Here is a 14056-nt window from a genome sequence, read left to right as displayed (position 1 = left end):
CTATACCTAACCTGAAAGGAAAGTAGGAGGAGAGGAGATTAAGCAAAACTTAATCTCCTCTCCTCCTACTTTGCACCTTTCCATGTGAAATAATTTACTCCTCTTGCTTCCCTTTGCACCCATTGTACTCCTCTTTCTCATCCCTTTATTATTTTTTATGTCATCCCCTCCAATTCACCTTATAACCATACCTTCTGTCTATGCATATTTCTTCTAGATGTTATTAGTAATACAATTTTTATTTTTCATCCTTAAATGCATTTATTTTGAGACCTTAAAATCTACACATGTACAAACAAAATCTGAACTTTTTAGAAATATATACATATACATATATATTCTTTCCTTATAGTATTAGTGGATATGATATTATTGGATAAGATAAAAGACAATGAAACATTTTGCAGGATTTTTCTAAAAATGATGATGAACCTGGCCCATGGATAAGAGGAAAGATAGGATGAAGATGTTGGATACTGCATTCAGTTTTTTCTAAAACATGCAGTTTATCAGCATATATTTTCCTACTTTTGGTAAAGTCTGCTAATGAACCTAACAATGAATTCTCAAAAGTTCCTTCTCTTATGTAGAACATGGCTTGGTTGCTTGAACAATCTTTGTAAAGTCTGTGGATCTGACCTTAAAGGTAGAAGTGTGCTCAGGTATTTAAGCAAGATTTTTTTTTCTTTAAACAACTTCTTGATAAACCATCTAAGCAACAGGTCCAAAACCATCAGGAACCATCTTAGAGGATTTGAACATCAAAATATTGTCAAAGAGCTGAACACACTTATGTAGTATCCAACATTTTTTTAAAAGCCGCAACACATATAAAATAAATCCCTCAAAGTTTAGACTTAAAAAAAAAGGTAGGGAAAACACATCTTTTCAGGGAAAAGGTGAAGCTTTAAATTAAGCATACTGAAAAGTTTTACCACCAAAGTAAGAAAGAAGTGCTGGACAGACAGAATCATTGCCAGTTGTCCTCCCTGGGAAGAGCTGATTGATGATGGTTTGCCCTGGCTGATTCACTTGCATGGTGTTAGAGTTACCCAGATCATACCAAAAAGCTGGGCAGCTGTACACCTTGACTCTGGAAAGACAGGTCCAAACAATCCTTGCAAACATTATGCTGACACACAGTGGTAATTGGTTGAAACACTACTTCTTGATAGCAAATACACAGGAATGTTTCTTTCACTTTATTCAGGAATTTCAGCCAATCCTTCAGTACACTTAATATATCATTTCACAGTTTTTCATTGTATTCATCATTCTTGATGAGAGTCCTCTGCTGGTAGGTGAGTTTGTATGGTTCTACTTCAGTCTTTTTGGACTGTATTTGGAGGGGCCAGAAAGGCCTTTGTACTCCCTACTGTTTTCCTTTTCCTCTTCCCCTTTCCCTTCCTTGGAGATGTCAATTTCTCATCTTTGTTCATATTATTTTCTTTTTCCTTCTCTGTCAGCAACTCCTTCCAAATATCCTTCAGGATACTGCATTATCAAGCTAAGATTCTTCATCCCATCTTTCCCTTCCCTTACCTGTGGGCCAGGTTCATCATCATCCCTCCTGTGGAGGTAATGCCATACAAGGCATTTCCTTTTTCCAGCCACTACTTCACTACTTGTATATTTCATCATTTTGATTCTCTTCAGTTGGGCATATTTGTTATGTTTTCCTCTTTTAATGTTTCTCACCACCCTGACTGGCTTCTCAGCTTTCCAGTCCTTGCTGAGGAGCTGAAGCTTCACCTCAGTCACTGCAGTTCAAAGCCAGAGCTCTGTCCATGTTGGTAAGTTGATTACAGGACTACTCTGTAGTCGGTTTGTTGCCAGAAAGATCTCTGCACTCACCTCCCATATAAGTGAAAGACTTGCAATGGTCCAAGGCATCTTCATAGCCCCCTGCTAGGACCAAAGAGTAGGCACTATTGTTGCTTTTGCTGTACATACCTGTCACATGGGTCTATGGACACCAGACTCACTCACCTGCACTCTAAACTTCCACATGATACCAACAAGAATGCCAGTGATTGGTCCATAATGATTAGAATACACAATAGTACACTCCCTTGTGTGGCCCACACATGCATACCCTTGCCCCAGTCTCTTTCAGATGACAATGTAGCAGATGCCATATTTGCTTTTTTTTTGTTCTCTATTAACTTCTACCTGACAAGACCATTTCACTGGCATCATTCCAACATTCAGGGTGATATCAGTCATCATCTGGTATCCAGCTCAGTGGGGTGCTGAGGCAGTATATGTAGAAGGCCATGTCACACTCATCACATATTCGTTGCTTGTCAGGGTCTTGCTTTCCTCTGCACACATAGTAGGCACACATTCTGCAAGTCTTATTGGGTTATCTTTACAGTGTTTGCAACTAGGACCACTCTGTCTTTTCAAATAGTTTCCAAAACCAACTGGACTCACACAGCCAGTGTGCTCAATTTTGTAAACTTCACTCACAAGTTATTCTACAGTTTTCAGAGAATCCCCAGCATCCCCCAAGCAGTAAGTTTGCATAGATCTCTTTAACAGTCCTAGTTTCCCATTTTTGAAGGATCTGAGCGTCATAGAAGAAGCTTCTCTCCTTGGGCTCATGAAGATTATAGTTCACCATCACAATTTGTCCAACTTCCAGCTAATGCTATTTCAGTATTGATCAGGGCCAAGCTGTTACGTATTTTCAACTCAATTTCAAGATGCCATTTTCTGGAGAGTCTTCATATTTCAAATAATAGATAACATCCTCTTCATCCATTTGGCCATTCACTGGCTGCAGTTCTTTGTTTCCTTGTAACATTTATCAATATGGCTACAAACCATGCTCATATATTAGTATCCTGGGCACCTACACATTCATTGGTCTGTGAGTTCTGTGTCCATAAATTTTGATCACTGAAACCTAAGAAGATATCTTAGTGATACAATTTTTAAGAATTACAAGTATCGTCTTCCCACTATGGATGTAAACAGTTCCCTTATGTTTTCCTTTTCCTTTTATCTGTTTATGGTTCTCATTGGTTTTGATATTAGAGATCAAATTTTTGGTTTAATCCTGATCTTCTCCTTATAAAAGGATATTTTATAAAAAATGAAATCCTTCCATTTCAATGAATAATCATTTTCCCCCTTGATGTATTATACCTAATTTTGCTGGGTAAGTGATAGCTCCTTTGCTTTCTGGAATATCATGTTCCATGACCTCTGATCCTTTCATGTTGTAGCTGCCAAAGTCTTGTGTAATCCTGATTGTGGCTCCCCAATATTTGAATCATTGATTTTTGGCTACTTGCAGTATTTTTTCCTTGACCTCATAGTTCTGAAATCTGTTATAATGTTCCCTGGGTTTTTTTTTTTAATTTAGGGATCTCCTTCCCGAGGTGATCAGTGGATTCTTTCAATGCCTATTTTGCCCTCTGGTTCCAGAACATCAAGGCAGTTTTCCTGGATAGTTTTTTGAAAGATGCTTTCCAGATCCTCTTTTTGATTATGGAATCCAATGATGCCGATATTGTTTCTCCTGCATCTCTTTTACAGGTCAGTTGTTTTTCCCATAAGGTATTTTACATATTCTTCTATTTTTTCATTGTTTTGAATTTGTTTGATTGATACTTGAAGTCTCACAGAGTCATTAACTTCCACTTGTCCAATTCTAACTTTTAAGGTGTTGTTTTCCTCAATTAGCCTATATCTTTTCTTTTCTATTTGGCCAATTGTACTTTTTTTTTGGTGAGGTAATTGGAGGTTAAGTGACTTGCACAGGGTCACACAGCTAGTAAGTGTCAAGTGTCTGGTCTGTGACCAGATTTGAACTCAGGTCCTCCTGAGTCCAGGGCTGGTGCTCTTTCTACTGTACCACCTAGCTGACCTCTACCAATTGTAGTTTTTAAGGAATTATTTTCTTCAATGGATGTTTGTATCTCCTTTTCCATCTGGCCAATCTACTTTTTAAGTAGCTGCTTTCTTTTTCCAAGTTGTTGAGTTTTTTTTCATAATTCTCTTGCATCACTCATTTCTTTTCCCAATTTTTCTTCTACCTCTCTTAAATGATTTTTAAGCTCCTTTTTGGGCTCTTCCATGACCTCTTTCTGGGATTGAGACCACTTCCCATTTTTCTTTGGGGTTTTTCCCATAGGTCTTCTGACATTATTCTCCTCTTCTGAGTTTGTGTCTTGATCTTCCCTGTCAGAATAATAACTTTCAATGGTTAGATTTGTTTTTGTTTTTGTTTTTTGCTCATCTTTTTTTTTTTTTTTTGGCCTTTTTCTATTCTTTTAAATTTGAGCTCTGCTCCCAGGGTAGAATGGACACTGTCTCAGGCTTCTTGCGCAGGGGCTGCAGGCCCTGGCTATTTACGTAGTGAGGCACTGATGTTGCCCTGAGGCCCATGGGTGGCCAAAGGCCCTCTGGAGCTGTGCTGAGGGGTGTGGTGGGGGTAACTGGCACTGCTAGAGGCTGTAAGGGTCTGGCAGCTTACCTGATGATGATCTGGTCTCCCAGTGATGAAGTCTGGCATGTAATGAGGTTGGTGGGAGTGTTTCTGTGTTTTCTGGGTATATACTGACAGATGTGGTAGTCTGGCCACTGGTGGCTGCCCACTGGGGCTACACTAAAGCACATGATAGTTTTGGGAGCTGTAATCTGCCTGTACCCCTGGCTATCCTAAAGCATGTGTGGGGTTCTGTTGTTGGCTTTTGCCTGCTCCTCCTGAGTGAGATAGACCTTTCCTGTAGATATTCCAATTTCCTGGGCTCAAAGATTGCTTAACCCCGTCTTTTTTTTGCTGGTTCTGCTATTCCAGGATTTGTTTGGAGGTGCTATTTTATGGTTGTTTGGTGGTGAATATGAGAGAGTTACAGCAATTTACTGCTCACTCTGACATCTTGGCTCTTGGAAGTCCATCCATATCCTGCCCTGTTGTCCAGAAAGAAATGAGAGGAATATCCAGAGAAATTAAGTGTCACTATATCCTTCTTACATATCCTTGCTGTTTTAATACAAAGCAAACCTTTTTTTTTTCTTAGCTATTCAATGATTTTCAAGTGCCTCATTTTGTCTCAAGATTGAAATTGAACTGTACTGGAACTGAAGAGGCTGAGTTAGGGCTGCTTCTGGTAGGTCCTATAGGAGAAGATGAGATCACTCAAAGAACAGTGATAAAGAAAGAATGTGGTGGACCCATCCTCACTAAATGAAGTATGCATGATTTTCCCTGAAGGAGACAAAGAAGGATCAATCAGACAGATAAGAAGAGAAACAGGAAGAAGACTGTCATAAAAACTAAGGTGGAGAGCATACATAAGAAGAAGGGTTGGTCCACAGTGTAGAAAATTAAAGAAGTTAAGAAGGATAAGGACTTTAAAAATCATTGGATTTAACAATTATTTGTCAATTTAGAGAGAGAAGTTTCACTTAGTTGGATGTGGAGGGCAAAATCCAGATAGAGGATTTAGAGGGATATGGGAAAGTTAAAGTAATGAACACAGGTAACTTTTTGTTGCAAGCTATGAAATGCAGAACAAATATAGGAAGACAAGATATCCTCTTAGTAATGTCAAATGAAGGTCATGCTGGCCCCCTTCTCCCAGTGGAGAATTCCACCTGGAGGTTTTCATTGTGAGGAGTGACCCAGGTTAGCCCACCTTCATTCCCCTCCTCACTCTGCTTCTGACATTCTGGACTTTGTCACTATTTCACAGCTATCATGTCAGTTTGGAACTTCCCTAGGAGCCTGGGGCTTCTACACCCTTGAACATCCAATTGTTCATATGATTTTCATACCCTGGAGCTTCCTCTACCATGATAGCCCTTTTTTTCTCATTAGTGACTTCATTCCATGTCCTCCATTTTGTGAAAAGGCACAGGCTGGCCAATCTTCATTATCCTCCTAGCTCTACTTTTTATGTTTTAGAATCTGACACCATGTATCCTTGAGGCTTCTTCCTTCACTACCTCCATTTTTCAGCTCCTTTTTATGTGATGTCTTCTTCCATTAGAATGTAATATCCTTCAGGGCAAGGACTTGTTTTTTTTTTTTTGCTTGTATTCATAAATTTCTATTGCTTAGCTCTGTGCCTGGCACTTAGTAAGTACTTAATAAATACTTGTTTTCTTGCCTTATCACTTATTAGAGAGAACTGAGTATGCTTATAGGAAGCAGCGAAGGAGCCAGTAGAGAGAAAGAAAATGAAGATAAAAGAGAAGAGGGCATGTTCAAAGACTGCACCTACTAAATTAACAAGAGTTAATGGGATCATAGGTGCAAGTAGAGGGTTTGGACTTGGCAAAGAAAATAAATCACTTATTTTTCAGAGAACTGAGTATACAAGAAGAGAATAGGAAATGAAGCAAATGGCTTTTGAGGTAGAGGAGGGAAAAAGGGGGAACTCCGTGGCTAATCTCTATTTTCATGGTAAAAATAAGAGATAAGGTCCTCCACTGAGAGGGAGGAACTTTGAAGAAAAGGAAAGTTTTGTAATTGCTACTGTGAAGAATGTAACATTCACCAAGAGAATAACACGATACAAATGATATTCAACCACTCAGAGCCTCAGTTTTCTCATCTAAATATCAGGGCTAATAATAATATTGGCACTATGTTCCTTTCTGCCCTGTTGTGAGAAAAGCAGTGTGTGAATCTAAACTGTTATATAAATGGTAGCTATCATTATTGACATTCACAACCATGCCATAGGGCTTGGCCCATTGTTCATTTTTGAAGTTCACCTTACCTCAGGTGTTTTTGCTCAGGTAAAGTTTTCAGAATGCAATTCTACCAATCTATTAACCCCTAACTAGGTGCCAGCTGTCATTTAAGCAAGACTCCTCTAAGTACCGGTCAAGTTTTAGGCATGCACAAAGTTTAACAGAAGAAAAAAGACTGGGACAAGAAATCATTATGCTATGTTCTCAGTTAATATTAATCAACCATTTTGGCTTAAAACTTCCTCTTTATAGGGGAAAATAAATTTAGTTTCACAATATAGTTTTCTAAACTCTTTCATTGGATAGAAATTGATTTTGCCACTAAGGTATTATCAGTAATCCTAGTCACAGTTGGATTTTTCTCCTTTCACCAAACTCTTTGTGTTCTATACATTAGCATGCATACCCATAAGTAGTTTGTTCAAAAAATAGCTCAAGACTTTTCCTTTTTCTTTAGTAACTTCTGGTCACACATTACAGCATAGATTGCTATTTGGGGATAAATCAGGGTTCACCAAAATCTATATTTTGAAGGATAGAAACTTGCATATAGGGCATACACTAAATAATTATTTCTTAGTTACAACCAAACAATCTGGATGTAAAGTGCTACATAAATCCAAGACAGTATTATTATTGGACACAGATTTCACTTTCAACTTGAATTGTATCTATTGATGTTTCTGAAACATTAAACAATGAAAATCAAACAGATTTACAATTGATTTTTTTCTACGCTATTCGATCCTTAGAATTATAGATTCATAGATGGATCTCAGAGGTCCAGCACCATCATTTATTGATGAGGAAACTGAGGCTCAGAGAGGTTAAGTAACTTATATCAAATCACAGAGGTATTAAGTGGGCTTAAGTAGTACAATTTATAATTTTTAACTCTATGCCAAAGTTAATTATTGTCCCTTTAGAGAATTAAAATAATAATAACAACAATATCAGTAAAGTTTGAGTCTGTATTTCACATTCAAGGCTTTCCGTGACATGGGCCAATGTACTTTTTAAACCCAAATCTCTCACTACTCCTTACATGAACACTTCACTTCCGGTTTCTAAATCTCCAGTTATGCCTGCACTTTCTCTTATTTTCATATGTTTTTATCTTAGTCTAAAATACTCTCCTTACTTCCTATCTATTCTCACATGTCCTTAGAGGTTCAACTCAAATGAGAACACTTTTTTCTAAACTTTTTTCAACCATTATCTCAAATAGAAATTATCTTTCCCTCCATTAAATTTCTACAGCATTTATATATTTGTATCCCTCAATTAGCATGTATTTCTTGGTGCCTTGTGTTAGCTACCTAGCCACAGACATATGACTCATCTCCCCACTTAAATGTTAAACAAGTACCATGAGAACAGAGGTCATACAATTTGATTCAACAAACATTTATACATTTCCTAATATGTGAATGGCATCATGCTCAGCTTACAACAATTCAAAGAAAAAAAGTGTTTTCTAGTTGCAAGATAGTGAGGTAAAAATTCATGGCCAAGAATAGTTCATTCCACTTCCACCTCAAAATAGTTTAAAAAATGCATTAAATGAAGTAAAAGTTATATAATCAAAAGGGGAAAAATGAAAAAGAAATCCCAGAAATTTAATCACAGGGAAAAAAATAAAATAAAAAAACCCCAGCAAAGTCAATAGCCCTAATAGTCTATGCCCTTAACAAGATTTTAATCAGTCAATGGTGAGATATTGGGGGTAAGGGAAGTTCAGTAGGAAAGTCTTCAGAGGGTAGGATAATAGAGTTTCTGAAGAAATGTTCAAAGAAAAACTGAATATAATGGAGAATTATTATTATATAAATGAGTCCCATGATAAAAATCCAGAAAACAATAATTCTACAATATTCCTGGAAAGAATATGGGCTCCAAAGTGGTTTTGAATGCTTAATGAAAGAAGTGAAAAGAGTTGTGAGGAATGGAATGGACTGCCCAGACAAAAATCATGGAAATCTTAGCATGGAAGTATACACATTAAAAATAAAAAAGAATGAAGGAAGCCAAGCTGAAACACTCAATGAAATAAGAAATATAAGTGAAATTGGTCTAAAAGAAGAAAAAAGAAAAAAAAAACATAAGGTATCTGCTATCCAAAAACAGCAGAACAAAGGTCATAAAAACATAATGTTGATATTACTGGACTTCCAGAAAAAAAAAAACATGATAATGCAAAATAAAACAAACAAAAAGAATGTAATAGTTCAAACAATCATAAAGGAAATTACTCTGTAAGGAAAGGGAAAAATAAAGTTACATAATACATGGGCACCAACACAAAAAAGCAAATAAACAAATGACTAAATTAAGAGGTACTCAGAAATAAGATTGCCAAGATTCAAGTGCTCTTGGGTCAAAGGAAAAATACTGTAAGTGGCTAGAAAAAAAATAAAACAAATAACAAACCAGATCACATTTCATGAATCCTCAGTAAGAATCCTGTATTAACTACAGGAGAAGAATTGAGACATGATCTATCAAAAATCTAAATTAGTTAGTTGGGGGAGAATAACAAGAATAACATATCTTTCAAAGTTTAACATAATCTTTGGGGGGGAAATGGACTTCACCAGAATTTATGGCTTCTCAGAATTCCTGTTGAGAACTCCATAGTTGGGAAGAGGCCTTGGAAGGAAATAAAATGAAAAAAGTAAAGTTCAGACAGGTAAGTAAGTCTGAAAAATTTTAAATATGTGGGTGGTGATCAAGTAATATATCCTGAAAGAAAAATAAAAGTCTACTTCTGAAGATTAATAAGGAAAAGGAAAGATAAACTATGGACTTCAGTATTTAAAAAAAGAGCAGGGGAGAAGTAATAAATACTCTAGGTATGTGAAGGATAAACTATTTCATGTAACTGGAGAAGATTTTGATGTTGATAATTACACCACCATACTTCCTATACCTAGGTTCAAAACTTTGGAGTCATCCTTGATTCTTCACTCTTCCTCACCCCACAGAGCTAATCATTTGCAAATTCATATTCCTAGAATCCCATTCATACCTGTCCCTTTCTCTCTGCTCACATGACCTCTCATTAATTTTCACTTGGATTATTGCACGAACCTCCTAATTGTTCTCCCTATATCTACTCTCTCTATTCTCCACTCTTTCTTCCATACAGCTACTGAGTTGATATATCTAAAATACATGTCTAGTCACATCATTTCCCTTCTCAAGAATCTTCTTGGTTTCCTATTTTCTCTAGGATGAAATGTGAAATCTGTTGTATGTTATTTACAACAACCTTGACAATCTGATGCCAGCCTAACCTGGCCAGTTAATTATACATTCAATCCTCTCCTATAACCTACATTTCTGAAAAATTACTGGATTCACTGCCCCTCATATTCTTTACCATCTTACACTTTCATGCCTTTGTACAACACAGGCTATTTACCAGGGCTGTCTACCTCTTTAAATCCCTGGGTTACTTTAAGGCTTACCTTAAATATCTCCTACTCTAAAAGATATTCCCTAATGCTCTGAGTTTGTGTTTCCCCAGAAATAACCTTACATTGATTTTTTATATCTTTTACATTTGTTTTTATGTGTATATGTTGTTTTCTTCTCTAAGAATGAAAGTTGTTTGAATGCACACACTATTTGGTTCTGGTTTTTGTATCCCTAGTACTTAGCATTATACCCAGGATTATGGTTGTTTAATTATTATTTATTAATAAATAATTTTGATACATTATAATTATTTTATATTTACAGCCATCAAATTGTTGATTATTAATTATTTAATATATTTTAAATTAATCAAACTTTAGTTACTTGATTTGGGCAAGGAAAGGTCAGAAAAAAGAGTATATTGTATATAGTATAGTACAATGAATTCATGAATTAAACTTATGGGGCTGGGTCAGGGAAAGCAAAGATGATTACAAAATAAACTTTATTTAAGGAGGAATTATATTGTAAAGGTTAAACAAAAAGAAAACAAAGTGACATCTAGCTGTGGACTGTGGGAATCAGAGAAGGGAAATGACTAGAATCATATTCTTTCAACTGATGATTTAATTTCCCCTTTTTTATCCTTTATTTTTTCCCTTTTAAAGAAGGGGATTGGGAGCAAAGAGAGAAACATTCACCTAGGATAACCCAGAATAATAAAGAGAACTCTCAATGAAGAAAAATAATCTTCACAACAACTATCTTTAATAAAAGGTTGATAGTTCTCTCTCTCTTTATGTATATATATATATATATATATATATATATATATATATATATATATGGATATGGATATGGAACTAATAAATTAATGTTTTGACCATGGACAAGTCACTTAACTTTCTCACATCCCAAACAGTTCTCTAAAAATTTAAATTATTGGTGAGTTGTAGATCTGCATCTTGCTGAGAGTTTCCACTCCAAGTTTTCCTTACACTAATGGAAAAAAAATGTCCAGCTACTTTCATAAGGATGTTATTTAATCTTTGTGTCAAATTTCTATGGTTCTTCAATTAAACTGCCACAGCATTTGTTCATGATGGCAATTTTTCCTGTACTCATGACCACAATTTTTTTCTTGTCTTATTGCTATTCCTACAATTACTAGCCTGCAGCTAAGTAGTGCAGTGGATAGAGCATCAGGCCTGGGGTCAGGAAGACTCATCTTCTTGAGTTCAAATCTGGTCTCAGACATGTAATAGCTGTGTGACCCTGGACAAGTCACTTAACCCTATTTGCCTCAGTTTCCTCATCTGTAATATGAGCTGGAGAAGGAAATGACAAGCCACTCTAATATCTTTGCCAAGAATATTTCAAATGTAGTCACAGAGAATCAGAGACAACTGAAAAATGACTGAACAACATATTATATAACATTGGTGACAATAATGGCATAACCAATCAGTTTGTTGATCTTCTGCACTTTGCTTTTGTAGATGTAAATGTTTAGAGACATAAAATTTTCCCTACTGACTGATTTAAAATCACACCAAAATTTTTAGTGTTTTTCTCATTTTGACTATTTCTTTAATATGACTAGATTTTGTTAAATAATACAATGTGGAATTTCCATGATTTGTTCACTGGCATCCATATTAATTAGTATTATTATATTTAGTCTCCATTTAAGTATGAATCTTATTATCATATTTTAACAATCATGTTTATTGTATTATGTTCTTTTATGTACATGTTTAATATTTCTGTGTTTCTGTAAGAATACTTCATGGTCAATTACAATACATTTGCCATGAAATTCTGAAAAATAGATATACTCCTCATCATTTACTATCCAACAATCAAATTCTATCATACCTATTTTCCTCCAACATTCTATTCAGACGCTTAATTTCCTTCCTCTTTACCTTTTTATTAGAGTTGTTAAGTCCAAAAGAGACTTGTTGAAGTTATCAACAACTACTAATCTCTAAAACTTCTATTAATTAATTTATGACAGAAAGAAAGAGTCAGAGACAGATGGGGGAGAGAAAGAAAGAGGCAAAAAGAAAGTGAGAAGACACAGAAAGATCCTTTGACTTTACATAATACTAATTTCCTACTGTCTCCAGATAGCATATTCTAGTGTGACAAATAAAAACCATTAAACAATTCTTTCTCTTCTTTCGACTCTTTTTTTTTTTTTGGTGTGGCAATCAGGGTTAAGTAACTTGCCTAAGGTCACACAACTAGTACGTGTCAAGTGTTTGGTCTGAGGCCAGATTTGAACTCAGGTCCTCCTGACTTCATGGCCTGTGCTCTATCAACTGCACCACCTAGCTGCCCCTTCTTTTGACTCTTATTCTACTTCATTTGCCTCATTAAAATTATTTTCAACATGGTAGGAGAGAGAGATGATTATCTTGAAATATTTACTCATATCTTTCTAGAAGTTCTATACAATTTATTTTTCTCAAGCTAGGGTAATTTAGAAAAGAATCATAAGCCAAGTTATAATTCAATACTATTGCACATTTTAAACATAAGGTTCAGTGGGTGGATTATGTTTGGCCAGTATTCAGCAGTAAAACCTTGCTATCTATGGTGTAGTGGACAGGGCATTGGATTTAGAATCAGAAGACATGGTTCTGCACCCTGATGCTGCCATTTCCTAGCTGTATGATCTTGGATAAGTTATGTAATCTCTTTGTTCTTAGTTCCTCATCCATAAAAAAAAGGTGGGATTTGATTAAATAATGTTCAGAGCCCCTTACAGCTCTAAATTTATGACCTTATGTGTATTCAGGGGACAGCATGCCATCATGTACTAGCATGTAACAGGTCAATCATATAGAAGATAAAGTATTTCACAGTTTCTTTGGATTATTCATGAATATTGCTTTTTTATTGTGACTGAACTTTTTTATACAATATACAAGGAATCATTTTATAGAGAATAGACATTCATTTTAGTGCCTAGTTTTCATTTGTTCTTGTTCATTTTCCTAATGTTGCCTTTTTGCTTTCAGATACACTGCTTAAAAGAAATACTAGAGTCTTAAATGATGAAACCAGTATTTCATAATGGAATTTTACAGTTTTAATGTAAGTCAATTTAAATGTTAAAATGTGAAATTACTGATGCAAGAGTTCATTAAGGCTATTATTCACTCATAGAGGTCTGAAGAATGAGACCCAGATTCTATATCTAAGAGTTCAGATAGGTTTATGCTCTAGGAAGTCAACTCAAATAGTAAGATAGATTCAGAAGGGTGCAGAAATTCCCATTTGTTTGGTGCAGTTGAAAGGACAAAGGATGCTTTATTTGTAGTCATAGATCCTTGGTTCAAGTCTTAGCCATGGTTCAAATCCCAACCCCACCATTTGCTACCTGTGTGACATTGAGTGAATCTAAACACTTCTTGGCCTCAAGCCCCTTATTGCAAAAATAAAAAAAAATAAAAAATAAAAGAGGAGGTTGAACTAGATGTCCTTCATAGTTCTAAAGCTATGCTCTTATTATCATAGATTCCAAGTTCTTTAAAATTAGCTATTTTTTCAATAATGTTTAACTTACAGAGGATATTTACAAAAATATGAAATATCTTATATCCACATAGAATACATAACATATTTAATATATTTGTATATGGGATATTTCATATATGTAATAAATATATTTATGTGTGACATTTTATATTTGTATATTTATACATATGATAATGCATAGATTTAATGACTATGCACTGTGAACTAGTTTTAAATTGGCTTTGAATTAAAATATATAGAAATAAAGCTTTATTTGAAGGTTCAATGGTTACTAAAGTTATCCTAGATCTTCTGGCTGTTATTAGGAAAGATGTTTTGTGTCCAAACCTTTTGAGATAAAGAGAAATTAACCATTATAAAAGTCAAGATACCA

The 14056-nt window shown here is 35.3% G+C and overlaps 1 pseudogene; it reads right to left on the bottom strand.

Annotated features, from left to right (window-relative positions):
• Positions 1-912: 912 nt before the first annotated feature.
• LOC114025239 lies at positions 913-4629 on the bottom strand (annotated as a pseudogene).
• Positions 4630-14056: the final 9427 nt, after the last annotated feature.

Source organism: Vombatus ursinus, unplaced genomic scaffold, assembly GCF_900497805.2.
Source record: "Vombatus ursinus unplaced genomic scaffold, bare-nosed wombat genome assembly UNPS02014830.1, whole genome shotgun sequence".
NCBI classification, from domain to species: Eukaryota; Metazoa; Chordata; class Mammalia; order Diprotodontia; family Vombatidae; genus Vombatus; species Vombatus ursinus.
This window is presented reverse-complemented; position numbering and strand designations above follow the sequence as displayed.